Here is a 23444-nt window from a genome sequence, read left to right as displayed (position 1 = left end):
AAGGCCCACGAAATGGACGACTTTGACGGGGAAGTGAGCTGCAGAGAAGTTCTGAGGGGGTTGGGCCCTTGCTTTAAGCTTGCTACTCAACGTGTCTGGCTGTCCTTGTGGAGATAAATTAGTGTATTATGGCTCCGATACGGCCAGCGAGTGTTTCCCTGCGGTCAGTGAACGTTCACTCCGGAGCCGTTGCTCTAACTCTCCGGAGTTGACAGCTCCTGCGTTAGCCTGCTAGCTCCACCGTGCAACCGGTGACAACTGGCGGGGCAACTTTGACAGCTAAACTAGCCAGCCTCTCTAGGCAGCTAACTCATTCTGAGGGTTGTCGGAGCTTTTCATAGCTAATAGGTGTGCTTTTTTCTTTTTCGTTTGCATTTGGGAGAATTTGGTGACCTATCCCCAAACCCCCCAGCAGCAGCAGCAGCAGCCATCGTTAGCTAGCTGTTTGGTATGTGAGACGTTGTGGGTCCAGCATGGAGTGGGTGAGCCCAGTGTCATTTGGCTTCCCTGCGTGCTCTGGCGCTGTTTGATTCACAGCTGTTGCGGCGTGTTTTCTCCTCAGTCAATCGTCTGTTTTACGGGGCGGCCAGTAAATTCCTCCAGAAAAAATAAAAATGAATAAATGACGAGCCTCTCCTGTAAAAACTGCTTTGCTTTCATGATCGGGTTGCAGGCTGGGCTGCACAATCAACAAGTGTAAAACATGTTTCAGATGAATTTCATGCTACTCATCTGGAACTTGACTTGATATGCGTACAGATAGTCTTGATTTTAGATTTATTCTAAGATAACAACGAAGGATAATCATTTATGTTAATTTTTTTTAATTTTTGTTCGGTTCAAACAGACTTATTTAACTCATACTTTATGTCAAAATAAACAATTTAATCAAACTTAAAATTAACTTAATATTCACATGATGGTAATATTGTGTTTCTAGGTAAAAAAAAAAAATTAAAAGCTGGGATTCAGGGCTAATTTTTCCCCTCAATTCATTGAAGCCTGTCCTAAGTTGTGACCTATATCTAAAAAAATGTCTTAGATGTTGCCAAAAAGCACTCTTAATTGTCTGATAAATGTTTTTTCCTTGTTATGGGTTATTAAAAATGTTAAAACAAATTATTTTGCTTGAAAGATAAAAAAACAAACTTTAGTTGATACCATAAACGGGTATGCAGGTAAAAGAAAAAAGAAATGGTTGCAGCATTCCAAAGTAATTTAGTCTCTCCATTACTTTATGTAAAAAGTTGTGACTCAAAACAAGACATTCGACATAAAAATTACACATTTCCTGATTTGCTCCAGATATTGAAATTGAATTAGGTATTAGTATATATTTTAGAAATATTTTCAGGAGTTGTAAAATACAATCTGAACCCCCATCAAAATAAATTTTCAGTGATGCCAAGATCATACATGTTGATTAAGCATTAGGATTGTTAGGGCAAAATTTATATTCTCAAATTTGCAATTAATCTTAGAAAGCTGTGAAGTAGAATCGCAAAACTTGAATGTTCAGCAAATGATTTATAATGCCTGTTCTGCATACAATAAATGTCAAAATAAGTTACATCATCTGTAAGTGCGGCAGAAGAAACTTCAAATGAAACCAAGATAATGTAAACAATTACAACAAATGGAGACTTTGAAAGCTGAAATTGTGGGGTAATTGATTTCCTCAGTTTACATTAAAAGCTCTGAAAAGTTGTGAACCAAATCACAAAAAAATGCTTTCTCCTCGGTATTACCATAAAAAAAACTCAAGCAATTCTTCATGATGTTTTGGCCTTCTGGGTGTAGAATAACCTTAATAGTCTTTACTAAAAGTTCCATCCAGGAGCGTTTGCAGAATGTTTTTGTAATTGGTGGCCAGTTGGGGCCCACTAATAATTTTCGGGGAGCCCCTGAAAACCAAAAAGCCGTTGATAATGGAAAACATTATCTCTCTCCTCGATGTGTTTTCACTGGATGGATGACTCTGCTTTTAATTTCTCCATGTTTTGCAGTTTAAAAAAAATCAGCATGGACTTGATATTCTCATGATGTGGCAAGGTTTCACAATATTGAAACAATAATTATTTCTTTACTTAAAACAAGAGAAATGGCTAAATAGGGAATATTAGATCAAAATAATGAATTTATATCTTTTTTTTAAGGTTTTATTGGCTCTAGTAGCCTTTATTTGATAGTGAATTAACAGGAAAGTGGGTAATGAGAGAAGGGGGAAGACATGCGGCAAAGGTCGTCAGGCTGGGAATTGAACCTGCGACAGTCGTGTCAAGAACTAAGGCCCCATACGTGGGTTGTGTTTAACTCATGTGCCACCACAGCACCTCAATGAATTCATATCTTAAGTTAATTTTAAAATATTATAGTACTTTTCATAAACATATTTATTTTACAGGATTTTATCAGTTTATACTGTTCTGCTCTTGATAGAGTAAAGCTAGCTGATATTAGTTTAGCGGACTGGCTGCAGTAGCTTTCGTTTAGCCAGCTGACTGGCAGTCTGCAGCCTGTAGAAATGCTGTTCTATTAGATAAATAAAGTGCAGATTATAATCTAATCATTATCCCCTCTTATGATTACCTTCTTTTACATGAAAGCGAACCTAAAATGAAATGAATTTCTGCCTGAAATCAAACAGTTCCACTTCAACAAACCCAACCCTGACAGACCTTCAGCTAACAAAATGCCCACAGCGTTGGGCAGCAGCAACAATCAAAGGTCAGACCTAGTTTGCTTCTTAATCACCCATCCTTTAAATAGCAGGCCTACAGTGCTGTCTGGATCCAGGCTATTTGTGCGTGCAGCTGTAGAGGACACATGGTGTTTACGTTATGATGGTCCTCCATCCAGGTACACGCCAGCCAAAAGTAGCTGCACTTTGCTTCCCCCCTGAAAATTAGCCTCACTCATGTGTCACTGCCTTTATAACGTGCATCTGCTACTGCAGGTTCTCTTGATCACATTTGAAGGAGTAATACAGGGAGGTTTCACGAAAAAGCTTTTAGTTGCCACATAAAATGGGATTGCAGCTTTGAAAGACTCGCTTTCTTCATGCTTTGGGCCTTTGATGTTGGTCTCGATTCAGAGTTGAAGAGCAAATGCTTATTTTTTTTATTATTTTTTTTTAGCTTAGAATCTGTAGCAAAAGTTTAACACTTGCACCATAATCTTTTAATCAGAATTTTTCAGTTTTGATTTAAATTAACTCAGTAAATATTTTGCTTTAGGGGAAGTATATTTACTAGCAATGCATCAATTTGTTTTATTACTGGCCATTTCTTTTTTATTTTTCAGTAGTTTGATCTTCCATTACAGGCTTTGACTAATTTTTTATCCTTTTATAGACTAAAAATGGCTGAAATGAGAGAAAATCAATCTAATTATTCAGTATTTAATCTGTGGAATATTGATCAAGAAACTTTGAGGCCAATTAATAGTGTAAATCTTAGTTTACCCAAGTGAATGGAAGTGCACGCCTCCAACTGGTAAACGGCGGGTCATATACGGACAAATTTTGATTCATCAAATCCCCCACAACATATATTTTGATGTATTTTTATTTTTTTTTAGATTATTTGAAAGATCAGATGCCACTTATACTTTGATGCAAAAGTGAGGATGACCTTGTTATCCATTAATTTTCTGTTTGATTCAAAAGCATCAAAGAACTTTCAGCATATTTTTGGTAGTTTTTCTGTCTGGACTGGCTTGACCCTTATCTCAATCAGAGACGGGTCTTGAATCCGGCTCAATTATGAATCGAATAAGACTGGTAACTTTTTGTTGATAGAGGTCAGATGACCTTTGTATTACATTCACAATGGCTTCCCATTGGCAGATAATGTTCGGCTTTCGGGGTTATGCTCTTCAACAGATCAGCGGTTTGTGTATAAGTTGATGTTTTCTACGGTTTTTACTATCAGAAGCAGCTCATTTTGAATTCTGCATGTGGCCCCGTGCCGAGCCGGACTCACCGAGACGGTTTTTAATTTCTCCCCTTGTTGAAGTGATTATTCAAATGGCCATCCATGAGGTGTAGTTATCAGACTCCTGGTGGTCCTCTAGCCCCCGGCAAGTAGAGCGGCCATCAAAGCCCCCCCCCCCCCCCCTCATCTCCACGCTGTGTAGTTGGATGGCACCCAACAGGCAATCTCTGTTGCAACCTCTATTAGACTGTCACATCTCCCCCTCCCTGAGGCGGGAAACCTTTTGTGCTACACGATTGGCAGATGGCGATTTATTCTCAAGGAGTTCTGATGCTCTCGGTCAAAGGTCTCCGTCTGGTATGTTTTTACAATGACTTATCTTTTGGCTAACCTCACATTGCTTTTGGAGCCTATCCTATATTCTTCTTGAAAAAAAAAAAACAGGATCTTACTCACTGTTTCATGGCGGGGTTTAAGACTTTCTCAGGGCTCAGACTCACTGTGGAGTTTCTGTCTTGCAGAAGGTGAGGAGGGAATTGCTCAGTCTTCATTAGTGACGCTCTCCATCACTGGAATGCAGATGAGCTATGAAGCCAATTCATCTCCTGGAAATGCCTCCCTGATTCCAATTTGAATCTTGTTTGCAGTGGCATTGTGTGAGCCCACTTCTCCATGTTAAAGAAGTCTCTTTATCTGAGAGATCAGAGGGGGATAATTGCACTTAAGTGAACCTCATTTAGCGCTGGCCAGAGCAATTACTGTAACTGCAGTTCTTCCCACTATTTTTTTTTAATCCTATTTTTTCAGAAGGCAAAGAGTAGCTGTCATTGAGTGTCTGTAGCTGAATAGCATGGCATTGGCATGGCATCATGGGAATGACATGTCCTTTGATGGGTTTTAATTAGTTTTTTTTTTTTTCAGATTTTCTTCTCTGTCTGAAGAAAAGTATAATTAAAAATGACAATTAGAAATGCATTATTTTTATTGTATAAGGGTGAAAATAAATTACTTTCAAGGTAGTGTAAGGTGGAAACAACGAGAAAGATTTCTTCAGACAAAGCCCCCCCCTCCCGGGCTTTTTTTTTTTTTTTTTGGTGGGATGGGGGAGATGTTTTATCATTAATGTTATTCAGGAGCCAAATTTTGAGTTTTGCTCAGCTGGGTGCTTTAATCTATTTTTGCTGTCAATTAATGAATTTTTAAAGAGCCGTTCGCTGGATACGGTTGGATGTGGGAATGCGGCGCGGGTTCGCTTTTTCAAGCGATGCCTCCACTCCGCCGCACGCCCTCCTCACGGGATGGAGAGAGCGAATTTACTGAAGCTCTAGACTTTCATTTTTTATTCATCCAGCAACGCACTGTCTGAGCTCTCCTCATCTGACCTCCTCCCAATCTATCGAGCCGAGTTTTGTCAGTGAACGAGTCCAATATGCTCCGATTCATGTCTTGGCTCGGAGTGCGGTGTCGACATAAAATCAGGGAAGCTTGTGATATTTAATTCAGCTGGCCCGTTGCCGAACGTTATTGGAACATTTGCACAGATATATGTTTCATCTGAAAGCGTATCTGTTTATTTCCCCAGTCTGACTAATCAGGGTCCATCTCTGTTGCAGGGGAACCACTGTAGCAACAACCCACAGCAGGGCTTGGTGGGGAAGTTTAGCTAGGATGGGCAGGGGGAGATGGAGGCCTCTGTACTGAAGCACATGGTGGTTCCTCTGACTCATTTCACATTAGTGAGCAGAGAAAATGATTGATAATTGTTCTTACTATTCAAACTATCGCTCATCATTATTGTTTTGAATTACATTTATGTTAGAAGAAAAACCAAAGGTTGCTGAGTTGAACTAATGAGCTCAGTTCAGGTCAGTTTTATTATGCATCTTAATTCTATTTATTCATTTATATCATCTGAGATTTAATTTACCGTGCAACTTATGAATAGAATAACCTTAAGAAGAAGCATTGGATGAGTTTTGAATGCTGTGAAGAAGGGTTTTATTTGCTTTTTATTTTTTTTAATACCTTGTCCTTGAGTTTTGATGGGTCCTCTGAGTTTTACCGCCAGTGGAGGGATTTCATGTTCTTGGAGGATTCACACTCTTGGGAGACCTTTGTGCTGCGTGCAGAAAGGAGAGCGCACTAAGCTGACACGGCTTAAGTAATGTGGAGCTTTCATTTTAGTGTTTTGCATAAGTGCTCATTCATTGCAGTCACAGCTCTGGCAGGTTTAAGATAACACTTAAAAAAAGAACATGTTAAAAACAGACGCAAGTAAAGAAATTTGGAGTGCAGAAGAAAACTATACGTTTGCAGTCAAATTCATGTTATAAATATCCTTACAGCTTAATTTTTTTCTTTTTTTTTTAAATTATTGTATGCAGTAGTGGTGCTAACATGCAGCAAAAATGTTATTGAAATTTATTGAGCTCACAGCTGTGCAGCACCATTCCTAAATGACCAAAGTTTAAGATCCAGAGTACAGGGTTTTTAAGACGTGAATGGAGAGGGGAATCCCACTGTAATGTTAATTATTCTGACGCGACCACTCTTTCCTTATCAGTCATCGAAGACTAGAAAGTTTGCACTTAGACTCTCAATCTGATCCTGCAGAAAAGTTAAGAAAATTCAGTAGAATAACAACACTTCGTATTTTACTTTTTATTCATCAACATCAGTACCGGTGATGTTCTCCTTTTTCCCCAGGAGAATATTCTGCAGGAAAGAGGTAAAATGCTGCTTGAGCACAGGGTTAGCTTTGTGAGGAATGCTACTATAATGTACCGACAATTAGAAATAGGTGACACCTTCCATTGTTCTCACATTATTTAAACTGGAATGGCTATAAATGAGCAGTATTACAAAGTTAATCAGTGGCTTCTTTATTTAGACATTCACAGCCTTACAAACACAAATGTTGCTTTTAAAAATAACACCCATAATCAGAAAGGCATCTTCACTTTACCAGTTGCATTAAGTAGGAAAACAATAACTATTCAGTCATTTTTTAAAATAAAATGGCAAAAATAATCCCAATCATATCAGTTTGTCATTTGCAGAAATTAATCAAATGTTTCTTTTTTTTTATCACAATATGCATATCTCAATACATTTTTATTCCTAATATAAAAGAAGAGATATGACACACAATAGATTTTTCAGCCATATTGTCCAGTTCTAATTTTTTTTTTTGACTACTATAAAAAGGTATTTATAAGCATTTTTATAGGTACCTTCTGGGCGGTTGTGGTTCCTAATCTCCTCTACCGAATATTGTGGGTTGACTGTATTTCCCATCCCTGATGACAAGGTCTCAACTAAAATGTTCAAAGCTTTGTAATTTGTTTCTAAAAATAGCTGACTCTGCCTTACAGCTGCAGACTTGAACACAGAGCCGGTGACTGAAAACTGCAGAAGCCAATGGAGTCTTTCTTTCATGTCTGTGTTCGTTATACTTCAATAAAACAAAGCAATAAAAGTCCAATTTTAATGGGAGAAGGTGTTCATCAAGACTGACCGGTCTGGTAAATGTGTACTGTAGCCAAAATTCTTAAAACATTTATTTTCAGCATGTTTTCTGCCAGCATACACCGTTTGCATAAAGAACACTGAGCCAGTGGACATCAGAATTATGAAATTATGGGGTTTTAAACCGAGTAAAGACAGAAGTGCAACTTTAAAAGAAAGTCACTAGCTTGACAAATATCTCTTCAGTTATCTGGGGACAGTTCAGGGTGTCAAATGAGACGCTTGCTATTTTAACAGTAAAAATATAACCTCTATTAAAGCATCTATTTATTTGAGGCCAGAAGAAAGTATTTTTTTTCTGCCGTGTTGCTCAAATAAAGAGAAGAAACTGATCATATGTCGTATTTACCCAGCAGTCTTTTGTGTGTTTCCTATTGTGGCTTGTTGAAAGTGATCCGTACATGATGTGACTGGATCTGGCCTGTTCAGATTTCTGACCCAAAATGTTGTAGAATATCACCTGGGGGGAGTAATTTAAGCAGAGTTTCACACATTGAGTTGTATCAGATTTAAAGTTGGACCTGAAAGAGGCTTGGAGAGGCGTTTGGATGTAACAGCAGATGGTTTTTGATTAAGCGCTTGTGTGTGAGAAGTTTAGTTTGAGAATACAAAGGCTTCATGATTTTTAATTTAATGTAAAAATGGGTAAAACGCAGTGTTATTCTTTGACGCAGAACTTAATGCTGTTCCTGATACAAATATCCTGTTTTACCAAACGGGTCAAGTTGTTTGAGAAAAGTCTGCAGGTTAATGTTTGCTGTAAAAATATGTCTGATTTACTGCAATGGCATTCATGTCCGGAAAGGAAGTCTGCAGAACACATTTTCAATATGTTAATCTCATTATGATGATGTAGCAGTTTGCAAACATTCACACTTTACGTGAATGTTTGCAACATTCACGTAAATGTGAATGTTTAGAGAGATGGTTTGGAGATGGTTATCTTTTTTCACCCATTCAGATACCGAAAGAAGATGTCTGCCACTGCATGTTGAGTATAGGCAAATAATGCTTGTTCTGTGAGGGTTCATAATCTGTGTAATGAATTGACAATAAATGGAAAGAGTCTAATATGAGTTCTTCTGAAATCCCCATCAGGTAAAATAGATCATGTCAGATTTGTCCATTTTAATCAGCATCTTATCTTCATGAGCGTTGTGATTGGTGCTAAAAAGCCTTAGCAACTTCTTACATTTAAAGCAAAATTAAATGTTTGTTTAAAAAAGTCTAGTTACAATTGTTTATTTTAAAATCTTAGCCATTTATTCATAATTTCCTAGCCCCAAGTTTATTTTTTTTATTTTTTTTTAAAACTTTCTAAATGTCAACAGTTCCAAGTGTAGTAATTATAACATTTTTCAAAGGAACTAATATTTTGCCTCCTCTACCATCCAATGTGGAGTTTAAAAAAAAAGAGCTATATTACTGTAAACCTCCTCCAAGCCGTTTTATTTTCTAAACAGCTACAGTCTTCAGGATATGCACATCTTACTACTTCTGATTGTATTTGGATTTAGCATAAACGCTAGCTCCTAACCCCTTTGTTTTGATATGACTTGTCGGTAACATGTTTTTTTTTTTTTTGGTGGGTTTAGTCGTTCACATGTGGGGGAGGGGAATGCAGGATGAGTTGTTCTCTTGCTTCTTACACCAAGCAATTTGCTTTGAACTTGGCTATTCCTAACCACTAGTTAAAGCAGCATGCTGCACCCTGTTCACTGCTCTTCCTGTTGTCGGGTCTGAAGCAGAGATGGACACATCAGACCTGCAGCTCAGGTGCTTCGACAGTTCAGCTATAGAAACTGATCACTGTTCTGTAGTTCATGTCATAAACTCAACACTGAATTATTCTTTTTTTTTTAAATGATCAAAATGCACACTACGAAGACAAAAGGAGAAAAGGCTGATTTGCAGTAATTTGCATGGTTACAAACTGTTTACAAAATGGAAGTAGGAAGGGATGAAATGGTGATGTGCAGGTATGAGACGAGGCTAATTTGTGCAGACGAGACTTCAGACTTTGTGAGTAATGATGGATTATGTGGTTAAAGCAGACCTTAGACCTGTTGGTTAATGTTTGGTACATTTAGGAATGTAGTTTACTTTCCAATGACTGAAGCTGATACTCACAGCAAACTGAAGGGGAGTGGATCATGAATCATAAATTCACAAGACGGGATGCATGTCAGGGGTCTGATGGTGTTGGTCAGTGTTTGTGAGACTCTTTTTGTTCCAAAACTTCAGCTGTTTTCTGATTTCGGACCGTGCTAACGCGGGTTGTTCCTGAAACAGCTTCACGTTGTTACAGTGCGTGTGAGGCCCATGATCTGCAGCAGTGTGTGCCAGGCTTTGCAGATGTGGTGTTGTTTGCAGCGAAGCTGTAGCGGGTCCATTAGACCCAGTGATTTAGCACTTTTTCTTTTCTGCCTCCTTGTTGGGTCTCATTATCCTCTGCATGCTCAGCAGAATCGCACGTCAAAATCCCCCTCTGCTGTCGTCATTTGTTTCGTTTCTTTTCTCCACCTGATGTATTAGCCTTAGATGTTTAAGTTTTTTTTCTTCTTCTTCATGTGTGATTCAGAAAAACCCTCGCCGAAGCCAAAGATTCTCTCTGCGGAGTTGAAGGAAATGTTGATCTATGTAGACCAGGGAACCCACACAAGCGATGACTCTCTCTTGCCACAGTCTGTTTCTTGATTTATGCTGCATTTTGTTTCTCGGTGTTTGTGTCTCTCTTTACAACATACTCTCCTGTGCTCTTCACTTAGCAAACATGTCTGTGGAGAATTCAGAAGAATGCATCTTGTTACTCAGATGAGTCATACTTCCTCTGGCCTGGATGCCTCTCCCTCAGGGTGGATGAATGAGAGGGCGGAGAGGTTAGCATGAGGAGGGGCTCGCTGGCAGAGAAGACATGGTCTATGCCTGTTGCTTAATGCAATTAGGACCACATTGGTGTGTCTGTCGCAGGGTTTCACCCTTTTGCATCTGACCTGCATAGAGAAAAGTGTCTGACTGACAGCTTTGATCAAGCTGAGTCACTACCTGTTTAGAAATCTGCGGCTCTGGTCCGACCCCAGAGGTCAGCCGCTCCGCCGAGGCACTGTAGTCCCTGGAGCGGAGCCCGGGGCCCCGGCTTTGCAGGAAAACAACTCTGCACAAATAAACCGAAAAAATTATAATGGAATACAAAGATTCTCGTTTTTTTTTTTTGGAGTTGCTAGGCTTAAGTATTCTGTTGTGTAACACAAATTTACACTCCCTAATTCTCTGAAATTGATAAAAATTTCTCAGTATGCCACAAAAATGCGTAGTTAAAAATTGGAGCTTTATGAAATGTGGAAAGTGTCGGTGTAGCGTGAGGCCTTTCTTAGCTCTACTTCATTCTCTTCTATACCTGCTTTCTTTGGTCTCCTGCCAAAACTTATGACTCACAGGAGACTGAATGACCTACTTTGTGGGAGCGCCAGAAGATCTTTTTTTATTTTTCTCTTTTTTTATTTGCAAGTTAGAACACAGGGTAAATATAAGTCAATTAAAATGCACTTAATACACCCATTTTTGGATTTAAGTACCTAAAGGCTGTGTCAGCATGGAAGCCACCTCAGAGGATTCCCTTTATTATCACAAGCCGGGAAGATATGCAGTAAACAGTTTAGAGCTGCTGTTTCATTAAAAAAGCAAACCGAGGCTGGGGCCACAGTGGTTTTTTGTTAAGCCAATTAAAAATATAACTCATTTAAGTGCTGTCATAATCCGGCTATATGTGCTTTTATTTCCCTTCCGCTCATTCCTGCTTTGTTTGGGATGTTGGAGATTATGGTTTCTACATGCAGACAAATTGTTGGCATCAGTGAAAGTGGAGTGAAGGCCTTGTGAGTTTGTTTTAGTAATTACAGAGTTGTGGCTGCACTGTAAGGGTGAAGTTTGAACAGTTGCTTTTGTGTTTTATGTGGATTAGGGCAGGAGATAAAAGTCCTGCAAAGAAGCAGATTCCCAAACGCCTGGTTTACACGCGTCTCGCTGTGAAAAGAATGCGCGGAGTCGATCAAAGGGCTGCAGGATTACTGAGGTGGTTCGAGCCGCTTATTTGAACGGGAAGAGATGCAGCATTACAGCAGATGGAATTTCCATTTTAATCGCTAATTGCTGTTTTTTGGTCGTGTTGTTTCTCATTGATGCAGAAACAAGCTGCGCAGTCGAACGCGTCGCCTCGGCTGCTCTTTTTTTTTTTTTTTTTTCTCCTCTTCCTTTTTACACATCTCTGCCTCTTTGATTTGTCAGTTTTGTTTTAGTCTGTCGCCTTCGTCTTGACACGATTGCCCCCGTTTGCGCCGACCTCCTGGAACCCCCCCGGCATGCCCGCCCCGGGGTGTGTGTTCAGTCATTTATTCGGCTTCCTTTAAAAGACTGCCGTGCCTTCACTTCCCTCCTTGTTTCCCTCCTCTCATTAGGATGCAAAAGGCAGAGTAGTGTTTGGTCTGAAAGGGAGTTACTGGCATGTACAGTGGGGGGTTAGGGAGGTGCTGTAAGCATCAGGACTTTAATGACTTAATGTGCACTGTATGCCCCTGCCACACTCCAGCTAACTTCTGCTGGCAGCTCGCATTACTCTGATTTCTTTCCTTCTTTGCAAGCGTCCTCTCGCAGAGAGTGAAAATGGTGCGCTGACAAAAGTGACAATAATTGGAGAGGAACAAATTATGAACTCTCTGGTTAATGCTGATTGCAGCTTGGGTTTATGCCTGATAATCCCCATTAAGTAGGCCGAAATGACTGCCTCTTTGAACACCTCTTTTATTTTTTTTTATCTTGTCTGTTTGCAATTAATTTGCAATTAATTTTTTCACATATTTTCTTTTCTTTGGAAGGTCCCAGCGGTGAACCTATTTGACCACCACTCAGGGATTTTGATTTTCTTTTCACGAAACTTTCTTTTCCTTCTGCTTTTACTAAAATCCTCTTGAGACTATTTTAAAGTCCAAGCAAGAAATCTCCCAGTCCAGGTGCACACAACCATGATTGCCTGTTTGTATTATCAGAGCAACATAAAGGCGTTTTTTCCCAGTAGTCTGGATGTTTCCGCTGGAGCAAAAAGGCAGAGCTACTGATTAAAGCTAGTGGTGACTATGCTGCTTGACCTTTACCGTTTCTGGCTTTAGGATAAAATCTGTCACGGCCCAAATTGACTGCAGCACCACACGTCACTTAACATGAAACCTAATTATTAATTATGGCAAGCATATTTATTCTTCAGTGGCATATGCTTTTCAAGTCATGCAAAACATTGTCGAAGCTTTAGTTAGTGGTGAATTTAAATTAGAATAATCGCAATTCACTTGAAATAGTAGTTCACTCAGACTTGTACAACATAATAAGTACATAGCTTTACCTCAAAAGCCAATTTAACTGGGTTATAAAAAGGCGAAGATATTTGTTCCTAATTTTTGCCAAATTTCTCAACTTGAACAGGTTGTAGCTTTTATTTGATGAGTAGTGTCTAGCAGAACACTTCATTAACTGCATTTCTTGCCTTGCAAGTTTCCAGTAAGCATTTGTAGACAATTTTATTAACTCTCACAATTATTTCATACTAGAATATGAAACACTAAAATATTCCATAGTTCCTCTTCTTATGGTTTAAAGTCCTTTTAATGAAATGCTAGAGAACGTGCTGGAGTCACCTGGCTTTTCTGTACATGTATGGAACATGGAGTTTCGCCCCTGCCCTACCTGTTGCTGTGTACTACTCAAAAAAACATCTGCACTTTAGACTCTGAAAAACACTTTACCATGGTGTAAAAACTAAAGGAGTGCATCCCATCACTACACTTGAAGTAACTAAACCTCAAATCAACTTCCTTTTTTCTTTTTTGCTGATAAACTGTACATTTGGCCTCCAGGGTACTATTTTTTTTTGTTAATTTGCATTTGCATACTTTTGTGTAAGTTTAATTCTTCTATTTTTGGCCTAAAACCATATTAGTGCAGCCCTCCTGCAGTTGAACTGTGGCTACTGCAATTGAATTTTTCTTTTGCTTGATAGCCTGACTAATTAACAAGCTAAAACTAACTTTTTTTTTTTAACTAATTAATTAACTAACTAATTTTGCACAACAACTGAATACTACTAAAACATGTTGTTTGGTTATTTTAAATTTATTGCTAAAATCTATGTGTGTATCAATCAAAAATAACTAAAAACGAAAGTTACGTATGTAACTACGGTTCTATGAATCCCGGATGACCGCCAGAGGGCGGTGCTGAAAGCACTGAATGTTCCTTTCGCGCATGCGCTGTTCGAGCAATAATGTCAACAGAGTCACACCTGTGACACATCGGATGATCAATCAGAGGCTATATAGCATGACGTCATCCGAGGCTCTGTTCCTACAGAATCTTCTCGCGAAACGCAAGGATTCTGAGTGACAGAGAATCTCTGGCGGTCATCCGGGATTCATAGAACCGTAGTTACATACGTAACTTTCGTTCTATTTCATCCCTACTGACCGCCAGAGGGCGGTGCTGAAAGCACTGAATGACTAATACCAGCAATGTCACAAGGAATCCTGAGCACATACCTCAATGAGGAGACCCAGAGGACCCCTGTAAAAGAACCTGGTCCAGAGAATGAGAGGAGGCCACATTCACATTGTAAAATCTAGTGAACGTGCTCGGAGAAGCCCATGACGCCGCAGCACATATAGCTTCCAGTGGAACCCCTCTCAAGGCTGCCCAGGAAGTGGAAACACTCCTGGTAGAGTGTGCCTTCACGCCAACTGGCCGGGGGCGATGCCCTACAGTGTAGGCGTGGCAGATGACGTCCACGATCCAATGGGAGAGGCGCTGTTTGGACAGAGGACAACCTAATCTCGGGCCCCCATAACACAAGAAAAGCTGGTCCGAGCGCCTTATAGCAGCAGTGGCTGCAATATAGGCTTCCAGTGCCCTCACTGGGCACAGTAACTCAGAACTATCGTCAGCTTCCCCTGACGTAGGCTGAAAACGCGCCAACCTCAATGGTTGGTTACAATGAGAACGAGAGAGCACTTTAGGAACAAACGCTGGGTTTGGCCACAAGGTAACCCCAGAACCATCTGAACTCCATCTGAGACACGACGGGCTGACAGAAAGAGCATGTAGCTCACTGACCCTCTTAGCGGAGACAATAGCCAACAAAAAAGCCGTTTTACATGACACCCATTTGAGGTCTGTATGAACCAAAGGCTCAAATGGAGGGCGGCACAGAGCACTGAGGACCAAGGACAGGTCCCAAACTGGTGCTCGCGGAATTGTTGGCAGGTGCAGCCTACGAGCACCACGCAAAAAAAGAGAAACCAGCATATGGCTCCCCACTGTACAGCCATCAACGTCAGCATGACAAGATGATATAGCCGCTACATATACCTTAAGCGTAGAAGGAGAACGTCCCTCATCAAGAAGCGACTGAAGAAATTCCAAAATAGTGGGAACCGGACAGGTTACTGGATCAGTATTGTGGGCAGAGCACCACCGGGAAAACAGACGCCATCTGTTTTCATATTGCTGACGAGTGGAGAATGCCCTGGCACTCAAAATAGTGTGCCTGACAGGACCTGAATACCCAGTCAGCTGCTGTTCAAGTCTCCCAGTGGCCACACCCACAGCCGGAGGCGTTGAGGGTCGGGATGCCATATCTGACCCCCCAACTGAGACAGTAAATCCCTCCTGGTCGGAAGACACCATGGGACACCGTGACACAGACTCCGTAGTAGGGGGAACCATGGCCGTGCCGGCCAATATGGAGCCACCAGCAACATCTTGTGGCCCTCCTCGAGAACTCTCTGAAGAGTCGGCCATATCAGGGAAAGGGGGGGGAAGGCATATAGGAGGACTCTTGGCCAAGGATGGGCCAAGGCGTCCTGGCCCAGCGCACCTGCCGCCCCTGTAAGGGAAAACCATAGAGGACAATGAGTCGACTCCTCCGTGGAGAATAGGTCGACCTCTGCCTGACCGAAAAGGTCCCAGATCAGGCGGACTATATCGCCGTGGAGGGACCACTCTCCCGGAGCCGGCGCCCGTCGGGAAAGGGAGTCTGCTACCTGGTTGTGCAGCCCTGGCAAGTACACCGCCTGCAGGGTGGATAGGTGAACAGACGCCCATTCCAGGAGATCCTGGGACTCCTTCAGAAGCTGTGCTGACCTGGTGCCACCTTGGTGGTTGATGTGGTAGACAACAGAGGTGTTGTCTGACCGAATCAGGACATGTCTCCCCTGCAGGTGGGGCAAAAAGTGCCTGAGAGCCAAATGCACAGCATGCAGCTCCAATACATTTATATGTTTGGAGCGATCCTGTGGACACCAGCGGCCCTGGACCGCCCTGTGTTGCCACACAGCACCCCATCCCATGGAGCTGGCATCTGTCGTGACCACCTCCCTGCGATACACAACCACCCCCATGGACACGCCCCTGGACAAGTAGGCCCTGTCTCTCCATGGACTCAGGGCACGAAGACATGGCCACGTTACCACAAGTTTGCGATGCCTGTGTAGTCTCGCATCCAGGCGCCAGCTGTTGATCCACCTCTGCAAAGGGCGCAAAGACAGCAGACCTAAGGGCACAACCCGAGTAACTGATGTTAGCTTGCCCAGCAGCCGCAGGAAGACGATGTAAGAAAGCCGCCTGCCCAGCCTGAATCGACTCACCAGTCGGAGAATGCCATCCACCCTCTGGACAGATGGGTAGGCTGTCATGGAGGGAGAATCCAAAATCACCCCAAGAAAAGTGGTTGTCTGTGAAGGAATCAGACAGCTCTTCTCCATGTTCACCCTGAGGCCCAACCGGGACATATGAGCGAGCAGGCGACTCGCATCGCGAGATGCCTGCTCTCGAGACGGGGCGCAGAGAAGCCAGTCGTCGAGGTATGGCAGAACCTTCATACCTTGGGCCTGCAGAGGAGAGAGGGCCGCCTTCACGCACCGAGTGAACACCCTCGGGGACAGTGAGAGGCCGAACGGGAGCACACGGAACTGCCAGTGGCGACCCCGATAGGCAAACCTGAGAAAGCGACGATGTTCTGCCGCAATAGGTACATGAAAGTACGCATCTGTAAGGTCGATTGATGTAAACCATTCTCCCTTTGTCACAGCCCGCAAAACCTCTGCCGTCGTGAGCATGTGAAAAGGCAGGACCTTTAAATACTGATTGAGTCCCCTGAGATCTAAAATGGGACGAAAGCCGCCCGTCTTTTTTGGCACGAGAAAATACATTGAATAGTAGCCTCTGGGTTGCCGCAGAGGATCCACTGCCTCGATTGCACCCTTGGACAGGAGGGCGGAAAGCTCCTGGTCCAGGGCTTGCGCTTTCACCGGGTCGGCAATGACGGTCACCCTGACCCGGTGTGAGATGTGAGGCCGCCGTCGGAATTGTAGCCGGTAACCATGGGTCAGAGTGGCAACCACCCATGGATCCACAGCGAGAGCAGCCCAGTAACTGAGCTGCTGATGAGAAAAATATCCGACGGCCGGCCTGGTGGCCTCACTTTCTCTCCCCCCGACCCCTAGGTGGTCTGGGGGGGCGGTGGCCAACGTCTGCGGCCCGGGTGTGTCTGGTTGGTTGGCGGACCAGCTCACGAAAGTCCCTGCTGGATCTCCGCTCTACATGACGAGGGTAAGACCCACTAGGCCGAGCGGAACCCCGAGGCAATGGCCGAATACTGGGGCCAGCCGCTGGGCGCCCTAGATTACGATGAGGAGGGGGCATACCTCTGCTGAGGCCCGAAAGCTGTTCTCTAGTCTGCCGCGCCTGAACGGTTCGGTCCAGCGCTTCTAAGGCAGCAGAACCGAACAACTCCCCTGGCACAACAGGAACACTGCGGAGGGTCCTACGGCATGTTTCAGTCAACGTGGACTGAGCCAGCCAGACCTGTCGGCGAGCCTGGACCAGAAAAGACATCACACGCCCAAGCTCCCTGGACATCAATGCAAAGGCCTGAAGCGCTGCATCGCTAAAGCCAACAGCTGCATCTGCCCCACTGGTATCCTGAAGGGATGCAGAAAGGGCAAACATGAGGTGTGCCAAGGAATTGCCAAGGCGGCCGGCACGTGCTCCAGCATTATACGCCTTACAGAGGAAGTCATCTGTAATACGACATTGAGCCCGCGGGCACCGAACATCATCACGCAGTGCTTCATCTGGAGACACGATGAGCGAGGCAACCGCAGGTTCAACCGCAGGCATGCGGTCCAAGCCCGCCTTGACCGACTCATGCATAGCTGCCAACACTCGACCATCTGGGGAGAGATTTGAAAAGGCTTTAGGGTCCCGCCAACAAGCATGCAACTCCCTGAGGTACTCCTCCGATGGAGGGACAGAAAAGGGAGTAGGGCCTCGGCCACGCCTGAAAAAAGCACTGCCAGGAGCGGAGTCCACCTCTTGCGGGACATCCAGCTGCAGTTGTCTGAAGGCCATACGCATGATGTCTCGTATTGAGCTGTCACCAGCCCCACTAGCTGCACTCTGAGATGAAGAGTGTGAGCCAGTCTCCGAAGCGCGAGACGACTGTGCCTCCTCTTCCTCATTCCCAAAGTGAGAGGCAGAGGCAGCCAAAGACAGCACATCGTCCTCCACAGTCAACTCTGGCATAGGTGGGGAAGGGAACCCAGTCAGGGGAGCCTCCACCTGACGTGCCTGAAAAAGGGATTTCATCTCCGCCAACTCTGCAGACAACCGTTCAACCCTTGTGGAAAGACCCTGGTCAGACTTAGTTCGCTTCTTCTTAGGAGGAGCCACAGAGGCTGTGGCCTCAGACCTGCGCTTAGAGCGCCTAGGTACAGTTACCTGCCCAGAAGGTGGAAGGTCATGTCCACACTCGGGGCGTAACTGGGCCAGTCGAGCCACCTTCACTGCATGGGGCATGTAGCTGCAGTTCATGCAGGGATTATCCGACAGGGCCTCAACCAGGTGATCATGCCCGAGGCAGGCAGGGCACAGGTCATGACCATCATCTGCCTGAAGCACAGCTCCACAATCCGAACAACAGTGGGAGCTGTCCATGTCCAGAATAAAGGGAAAAAACTAAACTGGGAGAGGGGAGCGAAAACGCTGCCGTCACCAATTAAGAGCTACGATCACAAAATTGGCTGAAATTGGGAGAGGGGGCGAGACGCTACCGTCACCAATTACAGAAAAGACCAGCAGACCAACTGCAGGCAGACGCGGTCAGCAACGTCAGACAAAAAAAAGAGGCTGACGCCGTCAGCCACGTCCGGACAGAACAAAATTCCACATAAAACTGGGAGAGGGGACAAAAAAGGTTCCCGTCACCAATCAAAGTACTAACAAACCGCTTACAAGGTAGCTAAAATTGGGAGAGGGGGCGAGACGCTACCGTCACCAATTAAAGCAAACCGTCAAACTTAGAAAGGCTAACACCGTTAGCTAAACTCCAACAGGTTTACAAACACAGTAGGGCTAACCTGTGAGTTGGGAGAGGAGGCGGAAACGCTGTCATCACCAACAAACAGTTCCTTAAATGAAGATCCGTCGCAGCCCTCGGAGGGCGATACTCCGCAACTCCGGCCAACAGGCAGTCGGGCGTCCAACGACGGCAAAAGATTCAGAAATCCAAAAGGCTGATGCCATACGAAACGAACCGCACGCGAGAAGAAAAGAGGAACAGAGCCTCGGATGACGTCATGCTATATAGCCTCTGATTGATCATCCGATGTGTCACAGGTGTGACTCTGTTGACATTATTGCTCGAACAGCGCATGCGCGAAAGGAACATTCAGTGCTTTCAGCACCGCCCTCTGGCGGTCAGTAGGGATGAAATAGAACAAATGCTTTAGATCAGTGCCCTTCAGCTCCACTGTCCTGCAAATTTGTGTTTTCTTGCTGATACACAACAGACTTAAATAAGTGGGTGGCCAGCAGGCTTCAGCAAAGCAAGATGGAATCATGCAATCATTTGAATCAGGTGTGGTGAAACAGATGCATCTAAAACATGTAGGCTAGAGGGGTTTGAAGATCAGGGTTAGAAACCACTGTAGATGGCCTAACAAGACGTGCACAATACATACAAACCTTAATCGCAATATTAATGCGTGCAATTTCACAAACTCAAAAGACCGCATAGATGCAACATTTGGGCAACTACAATATTCCAGGTGCCATCAATTAAAACCCTGCCTTCCAGTAATTTGTTTGACTGGACCTTCACTGTTTTACCCACAGCTGAAATGGGTTATAGTAATCAGGATCCTAAAGCTTGGGGGACAGTATGATGATAAAAATGAGAGTGGGTGACGAAGAACACGTGGAATAAATACGATGAACATGATAACCTGCGCAGTATCTAACAACTCTTAGGTTGTTAGATACTGCTGGTCCAACACACTTGAATCCAACAGCTGAATCAACAATATTCAGTTGTAATGTTCTTATGGAGGCAGTTGGTTTCCCATTATTTAAAGGACATTATGACTGAATTACACTCTAATTGTTTCAGATATTGCTTGACTTTGTTTTAAAGGAAATTACAGTTAAGACCCTGGCCTAACTTAAGCTCTTTGTGTTAACAACAGTTTCTAATTAACTGAATAAAACCATGTAAGCAGTAATTGCAGTAAGCTTTGCGGAGCATTGTGGATACGGAGACATATATACATCTTCATCAACCTCATGTAAAACACTGCTGCTCTGCATTGTGTGTTTTTGACCCCTGCGGAGGACAGAGCGGAGTATCTGAGGAGGAAGTGAATGTGTAATGTGGGGTGAGGAATCTATGCGTGTATCAATCAAAACAAGGTGTAAAGGATGCAGGTAAGACTGCCCAGCAGAGGATAGTGAGGGGAGATGACGAGGGCGTTGGAGTGTCCCCCACCTTTGATGTTTCAGATCTGCAGCAGAATCAGGGCTCCTTACACACTCACAGTTTACATGTTGAACAACACTGGTGTTTATGAAGTTGTGAATTTTAACCTTTTTAAAAAAAAAAAAAAAAAAAATGTAGTTGATACAAAAAACCTTTTGAGTGTAATGCGTAGTGATGGCTTACCAAGAAAAGTAATGAGCATTATTTTTTTTAAAGTACTTTGAGCACAATATGAGCTTGTGCTATGTAATGCAGCCAGAGGAGAGCAAGCAATGTCAAGTAGGCTTTTTATGAACTGGAGAGCAACCACAATGGTGCTTCCCTCCTACAATGTTTATATGCTACAATGTTCTGCATGCGCGACAGGATGAAAGTCAGTCCATGTTGCAGCATTTCTGTACGTTTCTCTTGGATTGCTAGTCGTAGCCTGTGTTGGGTGTTATCTTGTAAATATGAGTGAGATGTATATGGTTAAACTGAGAAAACGTGTAGTTCTGTCACTAAAGAAACCGTGAAAGATGTGTAAAATTACCCACAAATGCTAAAAAAATATAACGTTATTCCATTTGTGTTTTTTTTTCCTGTGTTGTGCTTTAACAAAGGAAGAAAACCATTTTGAAACGGATCTAGGAGGCGGGGAATACTTGATGCAAATCACTTCTGATGTTGTGAACTTGTTACTTACAAAACACAAAATCAAAGCTGCACGTGTAAAGCATTGACAGGGTTTGATGACATAAAAGTCAAAGCTGTAGCCATTTAGAAATGTTTCTAAAGAACTCCCTGTGTCTTACCTTACATGACAGACAGGAATGCTTTTATTTGTAAATCTTTCCTCTCTTACTTGTTTCCTTTTGACTACGATGCTATTTAATACACTCGTGCGAAGCAGCATATAGGCACTTATCTACACCAAATCATTTAAAGCTGAGCACATTGTTTTCTTTTTGAAGCGGTATCTCAGGAATGTGAGACTGGAGTAGTTGCTGTATGAATCTGAGTGGAGATTTCTGTGCATTATTTATCCTGACCAAGGCTGGGAACCTGGTTCACAGGATTTTGCATCATTTTGGAGGCAATGCTAGCATATTGTTTAGGAGAAAACTGTTGAGATATTCCTGAAACAAAGAAGGAAGAGAAAGTAAATTAGATTCTAATGTTTTTGTTCCGTCTCAATAAGCAAGTTTTAGAAATTTCACGGAGTTCTTTGTACAGATGGATATTCATCAATCAGGACAACATGGCCAGTACCAGGTACTGGTGTGATCAGTACTATTTGCTGGTTTTCTTTGAGGTCTTATCTTAGTCTAAGTTTAATTGATTCAGTTACAAACAAAAGAGGGAGAAAGTGCTGCAGATTCTTTGATGAAGGTTGCTGTTTTGATTACAATATAAAACGATGCAAGTTTGAGTCTTTTCTAAGATTTTTCTCTTATTATAGAAATTTTACTAAGTGCATCAAAGAAAAAGCTGGTGCTTGATGTGTCTAATGCTTAGGAATGATTGGAGTTCTTAGTTTGGATGCATTTATCAGTTTAGCCATATACATCTTACCTATACAAGGCTACACACCACAAAGGCTACAACTAGCAATCCAAGAGGAATTTACATGTTTACAATGTTTGCATACAAACATTGTAGAAGGGAAGCAACATTGTGAAATGCTGCTTAGTCTGATCTGATCAAAGCCATAATGATCAAAGCCAGTCAATGAAAATTGTTTCTCTTGTAAATTGATTCTTACTTCAACCAACACCAGCTGCTTTCTTACTCTGGGAAAAAGCTAACTCTGCAGATAGTGTTACAGTTATCCTGTGCTAAAACATGTCCATTATAAAAGGGTTATGCACTTGTCAAATCACATGCTTGTTTGTAGTTTTGTGGTCAAGTTCTCTGGTGATTAATTTAAGAGCGACAGATTTGTGTTGATCTTATTTTCCATCTATAATTTCCTCCTTGCTTGTTGAATGTTTTCTGGATAAAGAAAACTACTAGCTTAGTGCTATTATGCAGATGCTCACTCTTAGTAATGGTTATAAGAATATGGATCTGAAAGTCTTGAGGCTAAAAAATTAGTCTAAGTTCCCATTTTAATTTCTCCTTATTTTATTTAGCGACTTAGTAATTTATCATATCCTAATGAGTCATAGCCATCAGTGACTCATAGGTGTAAATATAAAGGAAGGTTTCCCTTTCTGATTTTTGTGATAAAATTTGGACTTTTCTTCAAAAACTAAGAAACTTTCACACATTTTTCTGTGTCCTTCATATCTATTGCCACTCTTCAGTTTCTTGTTAAAGTTGGTTGTATGGTCTCCAGAGAACAATCCAGGTCAGGAGCTGGTATGTATAAGACTCCCTGTCCTTCTCTTCCACAGTGACTCATGTTGCATGGCACATGATGTGCCACTTTCACCAAATGAGTCATCCAGAACAAAAGCACCAAACTCCAGTAGCACCGCCAAGAAAACACAAGCTTTTTTTTTCTCTGGGCTGGGTTTTTTTCTTTAACTAAACTGTCTCAGTATTTAACCTCTTGCTATCATCTAAGAAGAGTTCACTGTTTACTTTGGGAATTGTAGTTTTAAGTTTTTCACCAGGCCAATTTGAGAATTGTGTGCTTGGCTTCGGTTCTTGGAAGATGAGCTACCGCAATTATCGACATTTCATGGAGCTTTTGATGTTCTGTTTGCATCGGCGGTGAGACATTCCTCTTTCAACTGGACTCTCCCTATCCAAACCCAAGCGCCCCACCTCAACTACTGACACAAATAAATTGGGTTGCACTTGTAAAGGCTGTCTTTTTATGCCAGGGCTTCTTAAAGTTGGTAGTACTTCAACAAGTTGTACAATTATATGGTTAAAAGTGCAAAACAGACCAAGGAATGCAGTGCATGACAAATTGAAAACAACCGTTTGGTAGTAATGGAGTTGCATGTGTATAAATGCAAGGTTGGAACTCCCCAGTTTACAACACTTGACTAAACCGCAAAAGCGGCACACAATAAACTATTCCAGTCACCAGATTAATTGATGTCTCCTTCCTTAATGGTTGTTGCAATAAGACTTTTTTGTGCAGATTCAAAGTCTTTCCATTAAGATTGGGCTGTTTACTGGAAAAAATGATT

General features: G+C 42.6%; 1 protein-coding gene across 1 annotated transcript in view; it reads left to right on the top strand.

Moving 5' to 3' along the window:
• The window catches only part of foxj3 (forkhead box J3), a 111856-nt gene that overhangs the window by 540 nt on the left and 87872 nt on the right, over nt 1-23444 (top strand). The window lies entirely within an intron of this gene.

Source organism: Poecilia mexicana, unplaced genomic scaffold (genome assembly GCF_051168715.1).
Source record: "Poecilia mexicana isolate PSO_F unplaced genomic scaffold, ASM5116871v1 scaffold_5, whole genome shotgun sequence".
Classification (NCBI taxonomy): Eukaryota; Metazoa; Chordata; class Actinopteri; order Cyprinodontiformes; family Poeciliidae; genus Poecilia; species Poecilia mexicana.
This window is presented reverse-complemented; position numbering and strand designations above follow the sequence as displayed.